Raw genomic sequence first — 23,419 nt, forward strand, 5'->3', positions numbered from 1 at the left:
ACGACGTCGGTTCCGTTAGCTTCTTTTGTGACAGATTCGTTCGGTTTTTCCCCCCTTTCCGCGCCGGTAAACCGATGGATTACGAGATAATCCGCGCGGAGCAGCTCGGCCCCGCAGGACGTGCCTTTTCTTCGCCGGAATAAATTACGCCGCCGCTCGGTAATAATTAGACGATCGTTTACGTGATTGATCTTATCGGTGATTTGTTCCATAATTTATGACCGCGATGGGTGTCGCGAACCTCGCCGTGTACGCTACCTACCTACCGGATTTTCTCGGCTGTGACAGCAGTGCTCGGTACCACAATGGAACATTAAGCTGTGGGACTCACTGAGGCAGCAACGGCCGGCTTTTTGCTGTCTCTTGGTGTTGTACGTTCGAGAAGATTGACAGCTGCAACTCGCTGTGTAACATTTTGTTCCTTCTGAAGTAACAGTCTGTTGTAGAAAGTACGCGCTGCATTCCCGATTTTTCGACGAATCGTCGATACTTCGACTGTCATCATTTCGTAAAACCGTGTCGCACGACGACCAACCTGGACACCGTTTCAAAGCTCGAAGCTTCTGCTCGCGCCGCGCGTCGTTCATTTTGCTGCACCGTGGTTTTGCATCGTGTAACAGGTGGGAAACTGGAGACACGCACTTTCTGGGAAATGTTACGGATCGAAACGTCCGTAAACACGGTGGATAATTTTTTTCACGACTGATCTTAACGTAGATTTCAAGATCGGAGCATCCTTTTTAGAATCGCGTGTTAAGCTTCCATGTTCGATATTTTTTAGTCACTCTATCGAGCTTCGAATGGCGACGCGAGATTCGCGAGAGCTCTACGCGGCCGGACTCGTGCCTCGTTTTTGCTTCGTAAAACGACTAGAGAAAATCGTACACCAATTTTTAAGAGGTCATTGTAAAGAGGAAGCTTCGATCTTTAAATCCATGGTCGATTTATTCGTGAACAAAATTTTTCAATGATTTTGGAGGCGTTTGAATTTGAAACCTGTATTGCGAATTGCGAAGATAGAGGTTTCTAGCTTTGCAATAAGTCGAGATTCATTGTGATACGATTCTTTTTTACGAAATTATAACAGTTCAAATGTCGACAATTTGTCGTAAAATCTGATATTCGGTGCATGAATACGTTTTACGCTAACCATATAATATTTGGGGAACTTTTTGGTTTTGGTAGGGGCTCCTTGCGGCTACGTTGTTGTCGGCGATAAAAAGGAATCGAATCGTTAATTTCTTGTTTGATTTGAGAAGGTGGATCAAATAGAAATACACATATTTAATAATATTCAGTTTGTTTTCCATTCATATATATTTTAAATAAACAACGAAGTGTTGAAGATACTTACGGAGTTGGAAGGATTTGGGACGGTCAAGGTAATCATCGCACTGAAGATAGAGAAAATATACTTAAAATACACTCGAAATACATATTTAGTATATAAACAAAGTACTCAAACTGCTAATAGTGTTCATTTAAGACATCAAAAATTCTCGATATACTCATTATTGTAGCTCAAACATTTATAATCCTCAAAAAATGAGTATACGTACTCTCTTATTCCCTCGCGAAAATGTCAATTATAATTATCCATTTAAATTACAATATTTATAAAGACCAGAATAAATTCGAAAATTTCGGAATATTTATAAACATTTTGTTCTAAAGACAACGAGTCCTTTGAATACATGAAATGCTAAAAACACGCAAAAGAAGAATAGATTTACGTCATTACTATAACGTGTAGCGAAAAATGCATCAGATGAAATAAAAAATCATTAGTTTGATTACCGCAAGTATTATAGATATAAAAAGCGTCGTGTGATGTAAATAGTTATCACACTGAATTCGTAATATTCTCGAGACTGCCATGATCTCCTAACAAAACATTAAAATTAACATATCTCCTAAAGTAATGATTTTTTACCATAAATAGCATAGTACTTTTTTGTAAAGAATATCAAGATGCATCGATCGATGCAATAAAAAGTATACGATTCCGTTTAAACAAATATTAATAGCCTTCGTATCTCCTCCGCACGTTCACCTACGAGAAAACTAGTATCATCAGAATATGCTTCTCTCGAAACCATTTAATTTCATCCGAAACAATTTTTCGCTACGCGCGATAACAATGACGTCACACCAGATGGCAAAACGCGGTGACCCACCCTGCACGGAATTCACCTAAGATACCGATACTTTCGGAGCACCGAAATAACCAGCGCACCGTGGCGACCGAATTATTGGTAAGCCGGAGTGCAGAAAGTGCTCGAAATTTTGACGACAGGTCAAAGGAACGACGAACGCGCGGCCGGATCCGCGTAAAGCGTGTATCATTAACTCCAGTAAAAACGGAGAGCCCAGATATTCCTCAAGTTAATGAGAGAGCACACGTAAGTAACGCCGTCAATAAAACTGCTTTGGTCCGGCGGCCGGGCCGCTTTAATTAAGCGCATTCGTTTTAAATCGACTTAAAAGCGGCCGTTCCATTTGATTTTTCTGCGCCACGGCTGAATTCCATCGGCGCACGCAATCGTCCCTCTCTCGCTCCCTTGATCTTCGTTTACCCGATAAATTCAGCCGCCATTCCTGCAACGAGAAGAGAAAAAAGAATGAAAGGAGGCGAGCCAGCCTGATTTATTCCTGTTACCACGAAATCGCTCTCGACGCGGCGCTGTCATATAGGACTTCTTGCCCGATGCTAATTCGGCGCTGATTTATGCCTTCGGCTCGAACACGTCTTCGCGAAGGCGAACGTTCGTTCTTACTTTAATTCCGCACCGGGCTATACGTACCACCTCTCGATCTCGATCGTCATTCGTTTGTAACGAAGACTTGCGATTTCCAAGCTTTTTTGCGGCAGCGCGTTCTCGTTCACCGGAATCATGCAATTTGATCGGCATTAGGTGACCGGGTGTCGGTCTAAATAAAACGACTAGAGAAAATCGTACACCAATTTTTAAGAGGACATTGTAAAGAGAAAGCTTCAATCTTTAAATCCATGGTCGATTTATTCGTGAACAAAATTTTTCGATGATTTTGGAGGCGTTTGAGTTTGTAACCTGTATTGCGAATTGCGAAGATAGAGGTTTCTAGCTTTGCGATAAGACGAGATTCATTGTGGTACGATTCTTTTTTACGAAATTATAACAGTTCAAATGTCGACAATTTGTCGTAAAATCTGATATTCGGTGCATGAATACGTTTTACGCTAACCATATAAAATTTGGGGAACTTTTTGGTTTTGATAGGGGCTCCTTGCGGCTACGTTGTTGTCGGCGATAAAAAGGAATCGAATCGTTAATTTTTTGTTTGATTTGAGAAGGTGGATCAAATATAAATACACATATTTAATAATATTCAGTTTGTTTTCCATTCATATATATTTTAAATAAACAACGAAGTGTTGAAGATACGGAGTTGGAAGGATTTGGGACGGTCAAGGTAATCATCGCACTGAAGATAGGGAAAATATACTTAAAATACACTCGAAATACATATTTAGTATAAACAAAGTACTCAAACTGCTAACAGTGTTCATTTAAGGCATCCAAAATTCTCGATATACTCATTATTGTAGCTCAAACATTTATAATCCTCAAAAAATGAGTGTACGTACTCTCTTATTCCCTCGCGAAAAAGTCAATTATATAATGATCCATTTAAATTACAATATTTATAAAGACCAGAACAAATTCGAAAATTTTGTAACGAAGTTTGTAACGAAGACTTGCGATTTCCAAGCTTTTTTGCGGCGACGCGTTCTCGATGACCGGAATCATGCAATTTGATCGGCATTAGGTGACCGGGTGTCGGTCTAACGAGTTTCAAAGATCGGAAATAATTTGTTTCACATTGACGATCGGGCGCAAGTTCGACCGATACTTTCTCGTTGGAATTTTTCTCTCGTTTTTCCCTCGTTTTCGTTGACCGGAATCATGTAACCGGATCAGCATCGGGTGACTAGACAGACGTGTCGTCCAGCGAGTATCAACGATCGGAAATAATTTGTTTCGCGTCGGCATAACGCACGCAGGCTCTCGACCGATGCTCACCGTTTTGGAATTTATGCTTTCCAAGAATCCGCGAGCGTGACGAAACAATTTCGCGGATACTGGCATCGCGGATGGATCCGACCGGTCGCGAACGATCGGGGATAGAGATCGATCGCGGAGGAATCCAAAGAGTCTCGCGGCATGCAAACTTCTCGGGCGAGCGCTCGTAAATCGCGGGATTAACGCGTGAAAGTAGAACGCCGTGAAAAAGTAGAGTGAAGTAGAACGGTTTCGGAAAAAAAAAGGAATTCGCGTCTGCGCCTGGTAAACGTACACGCGAACTGCAACCGGGAGCCGTGCAGGAGCAGAAGGATGCGTGGAACACCGGCGACAAAAAATTTGCCGACGTTACCTTTTAACGGGAAAACGAACGAAACTGGTTCGCGGCTTTCGATCGGTTAATCGCGATTTTTCTGAATCCGCCGAAGTAAAACGCGTAATCTTATGAAACCGATCGAGAAATCGAATGCGAGAATGAATCGCGACGGCGACTCTGGCTCGCTTTCTCGGCTGCTCGACGTTAAATTGAGCCGTTCTTCTCGCAGTTTTGCTCATAATTGACAGCCGATAATTAACAGCGAAGGTGAAGCCAGCTAGCAATTGTTGGCCCGAGGAGATCGTTGTGAGCAACGATCGACGGAGAAAGGCGAAATGTAAACAGGAAACGAGGAGCCAAGAAAAAAATAGATCGCGAGGGCCGGACGGGCGACGGATCAGGGTAAAATAGAAAACAAGGTGCGAGGGGGCCACGAAGGGAGAGAAAAATGGCAGGAAAGGCTGGAAATAGAGACGGCGGATCAAGAGAAAGCAGGGGAGGGACGAAGAGGGGAAAGTGAGAAGATAGAAAAGGGAAGACGCGGAAGGAGAAAGAGAGAAGGAGTGAAATCACGCTCTCTCCCACTTTAACGTGTGGTTCTTATGAATCGAGGGGAGGGCGTAACCCAGATTACTGCTCACCGGACTATAATATTACGCGAACAGATCGGCCTGGGCATATAACGGGTGGGCATCGCCGAATCAATCGTCTTCGCTTCTTACGCGACCGCATCTGAAACAGAAATAAATTACGAACTCGTTTCATTGCGCAATAGTTTCGCTAATCTAGATAAAAAGAAACGATTTTTCACGAACTTTCCGAGGTTGTTTAATCGGGCACCGTTTCCTTTCATCGTGAGCAGAGACAGTGATCGGAAACAATGGTACGGAGAATCTACGTTTTTGTAAAGGTGACGCAAAAAAAAAAGGAAACTAGACTAACGGGGTGGAGAGGAGTTCTCACGAACCCTCGTTTCAATGATAATGAAAGTTTCTACCCTTAACTCCGCAACCCCTGCCCGACGAGGCTCTAAGATTCCTCGTTAGGTATGCATGTGAACCCTGCGCCGATAAAGTTTTTCGATGAAATTGAAAACTCAGCCTTGCGGTGCTGGAAATTGTAAAACCTTTGGTCTGTCCATGATTGGGTCGCGGTGCGATGCGGTTGTTTAACAGTCGAGCAGCATATCTTTGCGACAAGGTATAACTGTATACGCTTTCAGGATCATTTATAATTTTATTTGTCAATTTTGTTTTCATCTTTCATCTTTCATCTTTCGAGGTATTAATTTTTGACACGTTAGCTTTCTCTGTAGGCCTCGATGAAACATGCGAAAAAGACGGTCAGAAACTTGATAGCCAAACAACATTGTTACATGATACTATGTACAGTAATTTCTCCCTAATTCGCGCTCAAAAATGGACAATTTGGGAATAGGAGATACGATTATTCGAGCCCTGCGGCTCGTTTTTATAGTTGTTGACAATTCGTAAGTATAAAAATGAACCACAAAGATCGAATAATCGTATCTCCTTTTCCTAAATTGTCCATTTTTGTGGACAATCATACTATGTACATAGTACGGTAATTTCTTCCTAATTCGCGCTCAAAAATGGACAATTTGGGAATAGAAGATACGGTTATTCCAGCCCTACGGCTCGTTTTTATAGTTACCGATTCTAAACTACTATAAAAACGAACTCCCAGAAAATACTCCTCTTCCCAAATTGTCCATTTTTGTGCGCAAGCTGATCGCGAATTAGGGAGAAATTACTGCATTCCGTAACACAAAACGCTAAGAACATTTAAAACCGTAAATACTGTGATATTTGGAACAGTTGTTCCCGTGTAAATAAGCATAAATAATTATCCCTCATGTTCCCAAAATTAGAGCGAACAATCAAGGATCCCCTGCGATTATTACCCTAACCCGAAGATCCAGAAGTGGAAGAAAATCATAGAAAAACCTTCGAGCCGAAAATTCTTCGCCGAACAAAGAACCCGCGAAAGACATTCCGACGAACGCGGGAAGAGTCCAACGCTCGTCTAAGCCGAACCTGGACGATTTCTCGGCAGCCACCCGGTAGGTATTCCCGAAGGATACCTCGGTACGGAATGAGACGGAGTTAGGCCCCTCTCGTTCCCTCCCTGCGAGGCTCCCACTTTCCCTCTCTGTCGCACACTGGCTGGCTGCCACTCCGGTGTTCAGGTGGTGTCAGAATTCTGGCGCAATACGAAGGGGTGGGAACCCTTGGCAGTCCGAATTCCCAACCCCGACGCGACCTTGCGCTCTCTCGCACATGCCCGCGCAAACATACACATGTTCGCGTTGCACACAGGCGCGCATACGCGACCGCGGATCCTGCTTCTGTCTGTACACGCGTCCGTCCGTCGGTCTGTCTGTCTGTCCTCCCGTTCGTCCGTCCGTCTCTTCCACACACGTTGTCCCGAACGCGCGCGCGTGTGGAACGAGGACGCGCGCGTGTGCGAGTGCATCGGTGTTGCGGCACGTATGCACCGCTAAGTATGCACCGCCGCTACGCCGAGCATTCCAGCGTGCACTTATGCGCACGTTCGAGCCGGATACTACATAGTCCCTGCGCTCCGTCTGTCCGACGACTAGAACCCCGCGGCTCGGGAGATGCGTGCAAGATTCGCGGACGGTTTCGCCGTTTTTCTTTTTCCTTTTCGTTTTTTTTTCTTCCTCCTCCCCGGCCGAATTCCGCGCCAGTTTTCGGCAATTCAGGGGTTACGAGGCGATAAAGGGATCCTCGCGAGCTGGATAGTCGTTTTCGAGGATTGTAGCTGCGGCTGCGATATTCGCTGGACCGTTGGCATCCGCGATACCGCCGGACTGCGGATCTTCGCGCGTTTTGGAACAGAAATGGGTGTCAAGTACGTCATAGTCCAAATTTCAGAAGAATTTAGTGGTAAATTCCCCTAATCGACGCTCAACTTGGAAACAGAAAAGGACAATTTTGGGAAGAAGGTGTTACGATTATTCCAGATACAGAAAAAGTATTCGATAGTTTTGGTGCAAAATGTTTATTTTACAAGAAAGCCTACTGTCTACAGTAAATTCTCCCTAATTTTTCTTTCAGATTGGACGCAAAAATGGACGATTTGGGAAGAGGAGATGCGATTATTCCAGATACACAAAAAGTATTGGATAGTTTTGGTGTAAAATGTTTATTTTACAAGAAAGCCTATTGTCTACAGTAAATTCTCCCTAATTTTCTTTCAGATTGTGCACAAAAATGGACGATTTGGGAAGAGGAGAGGCGATTATTCCAAATACACAAAAAGTATTGGATAGTTTTGGTGCAAAATGTTTATTTTACAAGAAAGCCTACTGTCTACAGTAAATTCTCCCTAATTTTTCTTTCAGATTGTGCACAAAAATGGACGATTTGGGAAGAGGAGATGCGATTATTCCAGATACACAAAAAGTATTGGATAGTTTTGGTGTAAAATGTTTATTTTACAAGAAAGCCTATTGTCTACAGTAAATTCTCCCTAATTTTCTTTCAGATTGTGCACAAAAATGGACGATTTGGGAAGAGGAGATGCGATTATTCCAGATACACAAAAAGTATTGGATAGTTTTGGTGTAAAATGTTTATTTTACAAGAAAGCCTACTGTCTACAGTAAATTCTCCCTAATTTTCATCCAGATTATCCAAAAAATTGAACAATTTAGGAAGAGAAGATACGATTATTCGAGCCTTGCGGCTCGTTTTTATAGTTGTCGACGATAGGTAACTATAATAACGAGCCGCAAGCCTCGAATAATCGTATCTCCTCTTCCCAGATTGTCCACTTTTGTGTACAAACTAAGCGTCGATTAAGGAGAATTTACTGTATTGTTACACTCTTCGCGATCTTTTCAAATTGACAAAAAGAGAAACGAATCTGTGTAACGTACACTTCTTGCAGCGAATGCAGGAGATTTGCATAAATATCCGCAGTCTAGTTATCGCTGCGTGTCTGTTGGGTTTCTAGAAGATTCGTGAATTTTCTCAGCGAACTGGGGAGAGTCGTCTTCTGGAGCTAGATCATGGTTGCAGCACCTTTGACACCCTCGTCGATTTTTATGGGGACGCAGTTTTAAATGCTCGAGTGCTAGATCGCTGTTCACAGATCTAATAGTGCGTCTTTTGAATTCTTATCTGATTTCCAAGAAATATTTGTCAATTATTAGTTAATTAATTAGTTAAATATTGATTCATTTGGCGATCGAACGTGGGAGTTGCAATATTTACCAAACCTTTGGAATCTGTGTTATCGCTGTAGAGCTAGACCGTAGAGCTGTATTTATGACAATTTTGGATACGTTAAATTTGCAATAGTTTAAATTTTTATTATTTAGAATAGAGAATTTAATGGTGCTATTGTATTTCTCGCGATATGTTAAAGCCGATAGAAAAAGAAACGAATCTGTGTGCAGCACACATTTCTTGCAACGAATGCAGACAATTTCCATTTCGCATCAATAACCGCAGTTTAGTAGTCACAGATAAGTCTTCCAGTACGTCTGCGGGATTTTTAGATGGTTCCTGAATATTTCAAGCAATCCTAATAGCGGTTTTCTGCAACTGAAGCTGGAGCAACGATCTCTATTGAACTTTCCATAGTTCTCAAATAACCAGCTGCAAAGATCCTATCCTCGCGGTCTGTCCCGAGCGACCGAAAATCGTCCGAGGTGTGCAGTAGCTGTTAAAAAATCGAGAATCATCGGCTTTTTATCGCCGTGCAATAAAGCAACTTCATCCTTGCGTCCCATATTTATTTGAAAACGAACCCAACAGGGAAAACGAGACGATCGAAGATCTAAATTCGAGGGCGAGAAGACGAACAGCAAAACACAGTAATTTCTCCCTAATTCGCGATGAAATTACAGTAATGTTTCTCTAATTGACGCTCAGATTGTCCAGAAAAATAGACAATTTTAGAAGAGGAGATGCGATTATTTAAGCCTTGGGTCTCGTTTTCATAGTTACAAATTGTCGAGAAATATAAAAACGAGCTGCGAGGCTCGAATAATCGCATCTCCTCTTCCCAAATTGTCCATTTTTGTGCGCAAACTGAGCGTCGGTTTCGGAAACATTACTGTACATCAAAAAATGGGCAATTTGGGAAGAGGAGATACGATTGTTTAAGCCTTGGGTCTCGTTTTCATAGTTACAAGTTGTCAAGAAATATAAAAACGAGCTGCGAGGCTGGAATAATCGCATCTCCTCTTCCCAAATTGTCCAGTTTTTGAACGCAAACTGAGCGTCAGTTTGGGAGACATTACTGTACATCCAAAAATGGACAATTTGGGAAGAGGAGATACGATTGTTTAAGCCTTGGGTCTCGTTTTTATAGTTACCGAATGCCGACGACTATAAAAACGAGACGCAAGGCTGGAATAAACGCATCTCCTCTTCCCAAATTGTCCAGTTTTTGAACGCAAACTGAGCGTCAGTTTGGGAGACATTACTGTACATCCAAAAATGGACAATTTGGTAAGAGGAGATACGATTATTTAAGCCTTGGGTCTCGTTTTTATAGTTACCGAATGTCGACGACTATAAAAACGAGACGCAAGGCTGGAATAAACGCATCTCCTCTTCCCAAATTGTCCATTTTTGTGCGAAAACTGAGCGTCAGTTTGGGAGACATTACTGTACATCCAAAAATGGACAATTTGGGAAGAGGAGATACGATTATTTAAGCCTTGGGTCTCGTTTTTATAGTTACCGAATGTCGACGACTATAAAAACGAGACGCAAGGCTGGAATAAACGCATCAGCTCTTCCCAAATTGTCCATTTTTGTGCGAAAACTGAGCGTCAGTTTGGGAGACATTACTGTACATCCAAAAATGGACAATTTGGTAAGAGGAGATACGATTGTTTAAGCCTTGGGTCTCGTTTTCATAGTTACAAGTTGTCAAGAAAAATAAAAACGAACTGCGAGGCTGGAATAATCGCATCTCCTCTTCCCAAATTGTCCAGTTTTTGAACGCAAACTGAGCGTCTGTTTGGGAGACATTACTGTACATCCAAAAATGGACAATTTGGGAAGAGGAGATACGATTATTTAAGCCTTGGGTCTCGTTTTTATAGTTACCGAATGTCGACGACTATAAAAACGAGACGCAAGGCTGGAATAAACGCATCTCCTCTTCCCAAATTGTCCATTTTTGTGCGAAAACTGAGCGTCAGTTTGGGAGACATTACTGTACATCCAAAAATGGACAATTTGGGAAGAAGAGATACGATTATTTAAGCCTTGGGTCTCGTTTTTATAGTTACCGATCGTCGACGACTATAAAAACGAGACGCAAGGCTCGAATAGTAATCCCACACAGTCGATTTTTGTGCGGAATTTGAGCGCGAATTAGGGAGAAATTACTGTGATAGGTGAAACGACGGGTCCGGCCGTCGATTTACAATCGTCCGCACACCTGACCGGCGTAGAACAGCTCCGGCCGAGACATGGGCATGCACGCGCGTTCCCGTGTTATTCGTCGTGTAAGTGGGAACGTACACACGGGTGCAAGTTAGGTCGCCACGGCTGACCCAGATACAAGGAGCGTCGTCGTACCGAGCGAAACGCGATTGAAAGAGCCGCTCTAGATTTCGCCGCGTTTATCATTCCCCGTGTCATCGACGGACTCGCCGCGTATCGGCCGAAGGATCGTCACGCGATACCTCGATCGCGAGCAGGCCTCGATCGATCGCTCGTTTCAACACTATTGCACGTGCGCCGAACACAGCTTGGCCGAAGAATTTTTTTTCCTTTCCAGCGAATCCGTAACTGCAATTTCTATTCTGAACTTTCAAATTGGGACCGGCGCTGGACACGCGGCGATCCAGATCGGAGTTCTAAATGGTACTGGTAACTCGTCAACAATTCTTTGTACAGTAATGTCTCCCTAATTGACGCTGAAATTGTCCATAAAAATGGACAATTTGGGAAGAGGAGATACGATTATTAGAGTCTCGCGACTATAGTTTCTGATTGTCAACAATTATAAAAACGAGGTGCAAGGCTCAGATTCTCAAATTGTCCATTTTTTTTGACAATCTGAGCGCCAGTTAGGGAGACATCACTGTATTCGCAGGCTTCTATTAGTAAGAAGCGCATCCGTAAAAAGTGCATTTGTGTTCGAGTTGTCACGAATTGTTACGAATTGTCAACGACTATAAAAAAACGAGCTATAAGGCTGAAATAATCGTATCTCTTCTTCCCTAATTGTCCATATTTTTACACAATCTGAGCGTCAGTGAGGGAGACATTACTGTATAACGCTTTATGAGATCATTATATAACACTTTTATAAGATCGCTTCGTATCTAATTTCCAAAATTTTATTTTCGAAATTTTTGAACTCATCGCTGATAAGGGTGATAATGGCGATGCACGTTCGAACGCGATTCTCTCGAGAACTATCGAAGATGTGAACTATCGAACATGCGAGCTTCATTTCGCAGATTTCTTTCCAAGTTTTAGATCGATTATTTCGCGTTAACCCTTTGCACTCGAGTGGCGACTCTAAGGCGACATTCAAAATGGTTATTATCATGTTTCAAAGTAATTTTAACATCGTCAAATTTGTTCGAATTAAAAAGAAAAATACTGTAAAATATGTAGCTGTTGCTTGCGTCACAAAATTCAATTTTGTATGTATAAAATGCACTAGGTTGTATAAAATGGAAATACTATAGGTCGGAAAAACCATTTCGAATTTCGAGTTAAAATGGCTTCGATTGCAATGGATTAACCCTTTGCAGTCGAAGCTATTTGAATTCGAAATCCAAAACATGATTTCTGATCTACAGTATTTCTATTTTATATAATTTATTGCGATTTATGCACATGAAATTCAGCCTATTGGCAAGTACAATGCAATTTTAATAGCTTCTTTTACATATAAACGAGTCTGATGCTCTTAGAATGATTTTGAAAAATAGTATACCAATTTTTAGTGGCGCCTCAGCGTCGCCACTCGAGTGCAAAAGGTTAATATCAAGTAATATCAAGTAAAGAATTTCGAAGACTTTATTGCAGGAGGTGCAGCGCTTGCAATTTTCAGTATTACGGCTTGAAAGGAATGCATCATGTACTCCAGGTCACAGAAAATACGTGTGCGAGAAACGAATGCAGCTTTCTGATTACCTTAAAAATAACACCGAAGGAGCTATTATTTAATCTCAAAAATAACTCCCTCGATGCGATCAGAATCACTAAATAGACAAAATTCTGTGCGATATATTTTTAATCATAAATTCTTAAATAATCATACGTGTGCGAGAAACGAATGCAGCTTTCTGATTCCCTTAAAAATGACGCCAAAGAAGGCATTATTTAATCTCAAAAATAATTCCCTCGATGCGATCAGAATCACTAAATAGACAAAATTCTGTACGAAATATTTTTAATCCTAAAATCTTAAATAATCGGCTGCAATCTTGCAGAAACATCCACTTAAACGATCCCAACTTCTCCGTGAACCTAACGCATCGCAACGCCACTGGCTTCACGGTATTCCAGACGTTCTTTATCCGATTTCGGACCCTAAAACAGCCGAAGCGCGACAGGTAAAAAAGCCATATCTATCCCGTCCCGTAAATTCGTGAAAAGATAAATCGCACGATTTGGAAGTTCCCGATAATCTCCAGGAAATATTAATGCCGCAGCAGCTTCGCGCCGATGCAAATGCTCCCTTCGAAGACCGACTTCGCCGAGCTCCGAATTCCGCGGGCGTGCCGCAGCTTTGTCAAGCGTTCCCGTTTCCCATAAAAATATCACTGTCGCCGGGTCCGGGTCGCAATTCGTCCGCGAACGAACGACGGACACCGACGGTCGATTAAAAAATCGCGACGGGACCGGAGGAGCGAGAAGTCGGGCGAAAGACAAGATTGATTACCAACAGGAACGCCGGCGGAGGGTCGGGGTGTACGGCGCGGAGACAAAACAGATCGAAACACCATCCGAGCTCGGGGTGGGTTTCTATTTGAGCACCCTCCGGCTCACGCTCGAGTGCCTTGCTAATTCGATTAAACGTCCGTCTCGGGCTTGCCGTACCCCCGCGACACGTGACACTCTAATTAGCGTGTGAAAATTTCTGTAGTGCGGAGGCCGATGCATCGTCGCCCGGGACAATATTTGCCGGTGCATCGAATTCCGTGACTGTATTTTTTCCTTTTTTTTTCTTTTTAATGCGGCGCCACCGGCACGGCCACGTGCGTCGATTTCAGTGTTTGCCTCGGTGGAATTCGATTCCTCGAGAATTACACATTTTCGTTTGATCTCCGTTCGACTCTGCGACAGGGAATTATCGGGTTCGCGGGAAATAATCGAGTAATTCGACACAGAGTGCCGTTGGATAGCGGACAACATTGAAATTAGACGAAATATTTGAAGCATGAAGGTGTGAAAAGGACCGGCGGGAAGGTAACTTTATAAATAATTTGAAAAGCAGTGCAGCTATCGTTGCAAATTTTCGATGTATTATGCGAAACTGAGGCTTGACATTGCGATTACTCGCTTCGTGTGCAAGTAGCGATCTTTCTCTTTCCGGCGATCTTTAATTTGATCTTTTTAAATGTAAAACTGATCGTTACGTAACGCTGTTAAACATTTAACCAGCGAAAATGTGCAATCTCAGTAGCAAGCGATCGTAACATCGGCGGTCGGAAAAGCAAAAATTAGAAACGAAATGGAGAATAGACAGTCGAAAAAGTCAAAAATAAGAATGACCTCTGACAACGAAGATTTATGTTTATTTTTACCGTATCGTCGCAATTATTTCATCTTTTATTGCAACACAGTTGGACAGATAGGTATCGATGACAGAAGGGTATCAACGATGTTTCCATTTTTGTTAATAACTTAAACATCGCTCGTTGCAAAACTCAACTATTGTAATGAAATAATGTCAGATAACAAGATTAATATTTTACCATAAAACTTTTCGTTTCAAACATAACAGTTTCCGCGCGATCGTAACCCAAAGTCGAATCGTTGCATTCGAGCCCGGTTACAGATTTCGTTTGACATCGGATAATTGGGTAACCCGAAAGAGCGAACGATTTCTCTGTCCGGCCGTCGAGTGAAACTCGAAATTCTCCGATCTTTCGACTTTGATTTCGTAAAATTGATTACGAGGATTTGCCGCGGCGCGATGCGTCGCTCGCGTCACACGCAGTGCACCAAGGCCGGGTGCATGACGCACTGGCGCATTATGTCCACTTTACCAGTTAACCCTGCATAACCCGGTGTAACTTTCAGGTAACGTTTCACGCGGAATAGAGACATCGCGCACGAACTATTAAAGCACCGGCGATGGACTCGTTTCCATGGTCGATGCTTCTAATCTCGGCGTGTATCAACTCGAAAACATCCTTCAAACTTAGCGATGACCGCAATTTCACCTGCGATTTCATTCGAATTCAATATGGATCGTTAAAAGTTCGTGCTTTTATGTTACAAGAAACGCAACCAACGTTCCGGCCGAACTTCACGCGATTGTTCTTGCGGTCTAGATTTCACGGAATCCTCCGGATTGCGTGGAACAGTTGTTAAACACTATTATCGCTGATTACACAATGTAGTCACTTTCCTTCTAGCCTCGCAGACAGAAACACTGCGAACTTGGATGAAACAATGGACTGCATGCGTGCACATCGGTAGGAACATCCATAAATGCATGGAATCCCGCCAGGCCATCCGTCAATTTCAATTCTAACTTCATTTACAGTCCGCGGATAATTATGCAAACATAGATTTTCATTGTCTTGCGAGCAGAACGAAGAGGATCGGCGAGAATCTCGCTCGTTCCCCGTTCAGGCGTTCACGGTGTTAGAAATGCGTGAAACGTAAATTAATCAATGATATTCTCTGTGATATTATATCGAAACGGTCTCCTCCGCCTTAATACATCGACGATGTTGTAAAAAGCGATACGTTACGGAATAATTAAAAAATTAATTTGCTTTTACAAGCGAGCGGCATACTAGGATTAGAGTAGACTCAAGAGACGTCGTTTTGAATGATATTTTATTAAACCTATTCAATCGTTTGCATTCGAATGTCTTTTTTTTCAGGGAAGACTGCTGATAATTGTGGCACTTTCATAATTAAAAATTGCTGTTAAAATAGAATGTTATAACAACGCAGTCTCGTTCAAAATTCTATTTAAAACGTTGAATGACAAATATCAGCCCCTAAAATTTACACAACATCAAAGTCATTTAATTAACATAAACGATAAGCGTCCCAGTGAAATTCAGTTTATTCGAATATATTGCTATAAAAATGAATTAAAAAACCTAGTTAAAAATTAATATTACGCACGTGTCACTGCATTCAACGTGTTATTTATTATTATTATCAACGAGTAATTATTTCCAACGTTGTATCATTTCAGAATTTATTTGAAGCGTATATTTATTTATTCTATTTATCGAATAAATAGTCGTTGGCAGCTAATCCGAGAAAACTGTCCGACCGCGAAGGATTAACGAGCAAAGATGTCGAGGAAAAGTGATCGCCGCTATGTCACTTTATCAGCCAAGCAATAAACGAAAGTTTCTCTATTTTATCGTCGAAAATTGTGTGTTACTCGCGAAACGACCCGATAGGAGTGCGACGTCTTTATCTCATAAATGCATGCTTGCGTTCTCTAAGCGCGGAATCAGGAGACTATTAAGCGTAAAACGACCGAAAGGAGTAACCGGCGCGGTGTGCGCGGCTTGCAAATTATCGAACAAGAAGAATGCAATTTCCGCTAGAGATTACAACTGGAGAGGATCGTCTTCGCTCCATCGGAGCCTTCGCCGCCCGGAGCGCATCGTTTCCGGCGTTTTCCGGCCACGCTCCAGTCACGTAATATCTTAATAGTCGGCCGTGTATCGCGCATAATTAGCCGGCCGTGTAAACACCGCATGCAAATGGGGATAACGCGGTTAATCATCGACGCGTGTTTCCAAGCGATAGATCACGGTGACGCGCGGTGTCGGGCCGAGCTGTTGCGCAACAATAACCATGATCCGCCGCGGAACAGACGTTCCTCTGTTCCTCCGGCGGCTTTTTACGTACGATCTCGCCTCGTACGATAGATCCCCGCGGCCGAAACCGTCGTAGATCCTCGCCTGCGACGCTTCTGGATCTCCGGTGACTCATCGTCGTTCGATCGGATCTTCATGCAAATACAGACTTTTCCGCATTATCTCGTGGATACGAGGATCACCAGGGAGCTCCGGAAAGCTAACGATCGAATAGCACCGTGATTGTTCTATTCGGTTATATTTTTACTGCGTTATTTCATCATTTTCATTGGTCTTTATTTTCTTAATCTTTGTAGCGCCGAACAACGATTTTAGGTACAGCACTTTGAAAATAGTATAACTTTTACGATGCTGGACTAAATGACTTCATTTTCTTTTTTTTTTTTAATATTACGCGGACTAGTTTACTGTACAATAATTAAAATAGTTTCTTTTATAATTACTTGGAATGATAAAAAAAAATAAATTCTTTATCGGCACTGAAAGGATTAAAGGATGTAATTTTGTGACATCTTCGTCGAATAAAATATTTGAACAAAGCAAGTGTTTGAATCAGTTCTTTTTATCATAGGAATCTGTAGACTAATCAATGGTTTATATTGTAGAACGAAGATGATACGAATTTAAACTACATTGTCTTGTCACCGAGAAGGTAGCGTGCTCCGCGTTGAGAATGAGCGGTAAAATCGAGTTGAAGTGTCTATGAATTATTGTACTGAATACGTAACAACGTCTCAAAAATAATTATAATCAAATCTTGTTGCAAATAATCACAATTAATCTTAAATGACTCCAAACAAGCATCAACGATTTCGTATTTCTCAGTCGCTTGCCGATTCTTTCACGCTATTTTAAACCAAAGTTGAATATCCTCCCACCAAAGACGGTCATCTTCGTTTATTTTTATGCTTAAACAACTATGTTACGAGCGACCCAGCACCTTAACACGTTCCGTGCCAAGCCATTTTTGCCTAACTTGTCGTTCAGGCCATTTGATGTTTTGACTAAAGATTGATACATTATCACATAATATTTCATTATATCATCAGTAGATAAGTAGTGATTGCCCGAATCAACCGTTTTTATGCAGCTCTTGCTTTAAAAAAGTCAAACATTGTAATTAATAGTTATTGTGTATATAACGATTAAACAAATTTATGTGCTTTGTTCTATACAGCATTTTTTACAATGCCTCTCATCCTTTTGGTGGAAATATATTTTATACAATCAAATTTGTCACAAAATGTATGTCTTCAGCGCTTTAAATAAATATGTCCGCGTGTACCATTTATGGTACACGTGGCCTGATGGTCAAGTTTAACGTGTACCATTTATGGTACACGTGGCACGGAACGTGTTAAACAATGCACGCGTCACCGTGAAAGCCGCGAAAACGAAACGTTGTCCGAAAGCCAATGAATTCCACTCGCGTCATCCTGACGAATCATTCGTTCTACGGCCCAAGTAAATTACTCCAGAGCAAGCAACCGCGTAACTGACAATCCAACGAGTGTAACGCGTGCAACAAATAAGCAAACACCAGGCCCGAGTAAATAATTATTATTGGGTAAAATGGCGCGGCCAGAGCGGCGGACCACTGCAGCGGCCATTTGTACGTGGCAAACTCATAAACGGCGAGCCATTGTGCTGGCTTCCACGGGATGCCTCGAAATTTCCTGGCTGTGTTCCGTCGCTTAGAAATGATCTCGGGCTGCACGTTTCCACGTTGAAAATTAATATTTCGCTAATGATTTTCCAGGAATCGGGAATTCTTTCGTTTTCCTGTTACAGTCGCGCGCGGCTTGCGGTTCCTTGCAACCGCGTCTGTAAATTATTATCCGCGAATCTGACATGCAGTTCCATATTTCTAACGTGTAATTCTACATCGACTTATATAACAGCGACATGACGGCAAAAAATGAATTTGAGTCTACAAAGTGTAATTTGCAGCTTATTAAAGTCGATAAAACAAGAAACGTGTTACTATTCAACTCTTGTCTCTCTTGCAACTGCTTCAGAATATTCTTGCAACTGAATAAAATGCCATACGATTATGCCGGTGAAATCGTCATTTTGATCGGCAAGGAACTCATTTTTGTTCCGCATGATCGAGTCAGATTCTATTAACCCTTCGCACTGCGATTTGCACCTACTCGTCGCTCAGAAATTCCTGGACGAGAGCGAAGATTTATGTTGATCGCATGCTAACCATTGCTTTAGTGTTGAAATATTGATGGTATTATTGGAGAGCAGAATTTACGATCTATTAAGTGTGAATATCTTATTTCGTTCCTTTGTGTCGAAATAAAATTCCGTTCTCTTCTTACCGATACTTCAACATCGAGGTATAAATGTAGGCGCATAATAAATATTATATATCTCTCTTTTCTGGTCGTCTACGATGAGATCTTCAATCAAATTTGTAACAGAGGATTTTACTAATAACATAATTTACATTTTTACATTTACATTTAATGTGCAAGCGTTCAAATAATTACACAAAATAGCGTATATACAGTAAATTCTCCCTAATTGACCCTCAGTTTGGAAACAAAAATGGACAATTTGGGAAGAGATTATTCGAGCCTTGGGGCTCGTTTTTATAGTTGTTGACGATCGATAATTAGAAATATTATATAAAATTCTATTAACACTATGCCGTCCGCAGATCTTAGATACGTCGACATAATAGCTTGGAAATTTTAGATTTAAAAAGAAAATTTCGAAGGTGGCGGTAATATAAATGCCTAAAATTAAGATAAGTCGTCCAAGAATTTTCGTACTTAATTCTTAGTTAAATAAGCACGATGCTATAGTTAGTTTGCTGCCTTTTAACACTCAAGAAATATAGTTCAAATGTTATTTCAGTTTTTTAAAGTGGCACCAAAGTGCTACCACCGGCATACAATATTTTTGCATGGCACCCAGCGTGGTGCCACCGGACGGCATAGCGTTAATATTATAAATATTATATTCGATAATAAATAAATCGTATCTCCCCTTCACGTTTAAATGCTTCGTGAATCGAATAGGTAACTTCGAGCACCGAAGCGCGCGAACGAAACCATCTTATAAGAATCTCCCATAATCCGCTGCAAACAAAAGAACAAAAAAAGAAGGAGAAGTCGAGAAGCAAACACGCGTATGACGGTGTAATTGATAGAACGAACGAATCGTGTAATCGGTGTCTCGTCGCGACCGCGAAAGTCGATTTCCCGTTACCATCCATAATTGACGCGTCGCGCCTTAATTGGCCATGGCGGCGTAATGACATCGTCCGAGGATCGATTGTTCGCCGCGTGGCGAACGCTCTTTCCCCCTTTTCTTTCCTGCTCGCTGGCCCGTCCCAGGCGAGGCTGGTCCGCCAATAAATCAGCAGCCACGTACGCCGGGCTCCTTCCGCGAATGGCAACGATTAAGAAATTTTCGCGAGAACGAGCCGGGCCCCCGGCTCGGTTAATCGACGCGCCCGGGCCCTGTGGTCCGCGAAGTCAATTAACGCGGCGCGATCGCGGCGGATTAATTTCTGATTAATTCGCCGCTCGCCGAGCGATCGCCGCATTCTTTCTCCCCGTGGCTTTTCGACGGGTTAATTGCCACGCACGCCGGTATGTCAGAAATTCCCTGAAATTATGCGCCAGATGCTCGCGAAATTATTCTTAGGCAGCGAAATGCGGGAACACAATCATAATTAGAGTGCGGATTTTGTACGTTTATGTGTAAATGCGAGCAGGTGAAGCATCGATGCAACCGTTCGGAAACAATATTATTTCGGGCCCGACGAAATTGATCCTGTTCGGTGCCGTGCCATTGACACGGACGTTTCTTTTTTCTTCCTTCCTTCTTTTTTATCGCGCCCGAAGATCTGCTGTCGATCAAAAGCGAGCGAGAATTTTAATGAAAGTTCTTGAACTTTTTTTCAATGTTTAGTCCGTTCGCGGCGCGGTCGTGGGATACGCCGTTTAATTCGCGCTATTTACGAAAAATTAGTATAATCTGAATAATAATAATAATAATAATATAGATTATACTATTTATAATAATATGCTATCTATAATAATAATATCTATTTACAATAATATACGTATAACACAAAAGTTTTAAATAGACAGCAGACTTTCCGCATTTGTGACATAAATGTGACATAAGTGAAGTTCAAAGCTGACATTAGAAGAATCCAAGAATATTGTTACATTATTTTTAACTTACGACAATTATTGAAAGATACACCTTACAATTAAGTTCGGTCATTTTTGTTTCGCATAATCATTCGCAGTCCGGTTGTAAGATAAAATAAAGAGTGAATATTTCTTCTATTACACCCTTTCATTTCGGTCAGCACAAAAAGGGTTAAAACTGAACGGCGTCGCAAGTACGAAGATGCTATCAATTCCGCGCAACAGAGACAGCCTCGCGCGTTCTACAAATTATGCGCATGCAACGGAAGCGTGAAGATGCAACATCGAATAACTAGATCTTCCCGATGCCGTGTCCCCGAGCGGCGGTTAACGATTTACTACATTTTAACAATTCCGAAAGCTACGCTATACTTTATGTGACATCGATGTAATAGCAGCCGATAAAAGAGGTCCTATTAACAGAGTCTCCCCGTCGCTATCTAAAGGACGCCGTGAGATGGAAACGGGTTTAATGGCGCCCGGGGCGTAATGTCAGTCTGGTCGCCGGTAATTATAGAGATCAGCGTTGCATAATAAATAATAGCGATTACAGGAATCAGCGTGATTAAAGAGTACCGCGGGACTACCGCCGCGAGAACTTTTAATTTCGCCGGTGCCCGAGCAGGGTCGACCCCGAAATTTCATTTTCCACTCAAACACGCGTCCTCCCTCGCGAGTCCTGCACGACACGCGTTTATTGACTCCGCGTCGCCCAGGGGCGGTCGTGTTACCCTTCGCCGCCCTGCTCCAAACGTCTTTTCCCCTTCGTCCCTTTGTTTCAGAATTTTTCCTCGCGTCCCATTGTTCATCGCGTAACGAGAGAACTCCGCGAGAAAAGGCTCGGAAATGATTTTGATTCGCGCGCACCGTCTGTTTGACCCTTTTAGGGACCGTACGATCTGTTTCGCAATCGTCTCACGGTTTTGTTACAATGTTATGAAACTGTCTATTTAACTTTGCAGGTGTGTCAATAATACTATGACCAGTCTGTTACGTTGCTTTAACCCTAGAAAGATAACCATATGACAACGTACGTAAAAGATAACCATACGCTTCAGAGGCGCATGCTTTTCTAAGGCGTCAATTTTATACTAACAATGGATATTTATTTAAGTTAATCTAGTCATTTTAAAGGTTTGGCATTATTGTAAAAATAAAATGCATTTATATTATATTTTTTTATATTTTAAGTAATTTTAAACTTAAATCACTAGACCTCTATGAAAAACGGTGCAGTCAGTTGTTTATTTCGCAGGCGCCTCTGCGACGTAGGTTATCTTTCTCGGGTTAAGATTTTACGCCCTCCGCTATCAGATTGGGTCGAGATGTCCCACATGTTTGTTCCTCGAAAAAGTCGCATCGTCGCGAGAAGAATGGAAATTAACAATTAATTCAACCTTAAGTTGAGGTAGCGAGTTCTAATAAAGGAAACGATATTCTAGGATGTTCAAATTACATTCTTGGATCGTTGTGTAAGAAGTGCGACGGTCCGGGATTGAGTAAAAATTTCAACAAGAAATTTGGAAAACACAGCTTCAAGATGAAATCATTCGATCGAATTTTTAAGCTGCAGACCGATCTCTGCGCTGTTCGCGGCGTTTCGTCGGATTTCAATCAGAAACGAGACAATACATTCGGGAACGTACGAGCGGGCGAGCAACGATCGTCACACGACTTCCATTATTTCAATTTCAGCTCTCTGATAAAAATAGAACGGTTTCGCCGGGCGACGATTGACCCCCGCAAAGGGTCTCGACACGTTTTTACATTGATTATTTCGAATTTCTTTATGCCGTCCACCATTTTAGTTCTTCTTGCTTTTTTCATTTCGTTTCCAGCCAGGTCTTTATATTGTTCCATTGTGCGCTTGTATTCCTGTTCGCGAATCGCTTGAAAAGCTGCGCGAAACGGGACACACGCGGCTGACAGGCAAACGAAGTTCGGCGAACGGCGGAGGGAAGAAAAGAGGGATAAAAAAACTGCGGCGAAGAGGAGAGCATATTCAGAAGCGTGGTAGTAAATGGGTTAAACGGCGGGTCGAGGGGGCAGCCAATTTAAATCACCGCCAATTCCCTCCAGTCCGTTTCGATCCAACGGGGGATCGCTTTGAATCCTCGATGTCCGTGCCTCTTCCGCTACTATTCTCGCTCATCGTCACTGTTCGTTCCTCCAGGATGAAGTTCGTTACTCCCCAAGCTCGTTACCGATTAGCCCCTGGCCTTACGGGCCGTTTTATTCCCCCGGTTTCTTGAAATCGCCTCCTTCTTACTCCGTCGTCTTATTATTTATTGGAGCATGCTTATCGAGGCCTTTTCAGCTGATTCATCGGCGTTTTGTTAGCCCTCGTCTTCTTATTATCTCGGCGCCTTATGCTCGATTCTACGGTCTTTATGTTATCGAAATTATTTCTGGTACTTTGTTGAATTTGTTTAGTAACTTTCAATCGCGACTGCCTGTCCGGTGATCGCTGGTAACTATAGAACAGTTATGAGATTCGATTGGATGATAAATTTCACTTAAATGGTGTAATTTAGAGAGTACAATTCGTTCTTTGTATTCTGTAAATTGTGGAGCGTATTTTTTTGTTATATTTTATTAGATGCACACAGCAAATTCTTCCGGATTTTCCTTCAGCTTCGAAACAAAAATCGCGGCTCATTTTTATAGTTGCCGACCGTCGACAATTATAAAAACGAGGTGCAAGGCTTGTATAATTGTATCATCTTTTCCCGAATTGTTCATCCTTGTTTATCCTGAAGGAAGGAAAACCCGGGAGAATTCACTGCAATCCGCCGTTCTTAGA

General features: G+C 42.1%; 1 long non-coding RNA gene across 10 annotated transcripts in view; it reads right to left on the reverse strand.

The window, feature by feature from the left end:
• Window positions 1–1,283: 1,283 nt before the first annotated feature.
• Window positions 1,284–23,419, reverse strand: part of LOC117222309 (uncharacterized) — a 128,290-nt gene continuing 106,154 nt past the window's right edge. For all 10 annotated transcript variants that reach the window (XR_004490662.2, XR_013034303.1, XR_013034310.1 and 7 more), the window contains 2 exons: window positions 5,022–5,112; window positions 1,284–2,598 (listed from right to left, as the gene is read on the reverse strand). This is a non-coding gene — a long non-coding RNA (uncharacterized LOC117222309). The remainder of the gene's footprint in view (window positions 2,599–5,021; window positions 5,113–23,419) is intronic.

Source organism: Megalopta genalis, chromosome 1 (genome assembly GCF_051020955.1).
Source record: "Megalopta genalis isolate 19385.01 chromosome 1, iyMegGena1_principal, whole genome shotgun sequence".
Taxonomy (NCBI): Eukaryota; Metazoa; Arthropoda; class Insecta; order Hymenoptera; family Halictidae; genus Megalopta; species Megalopta genalis.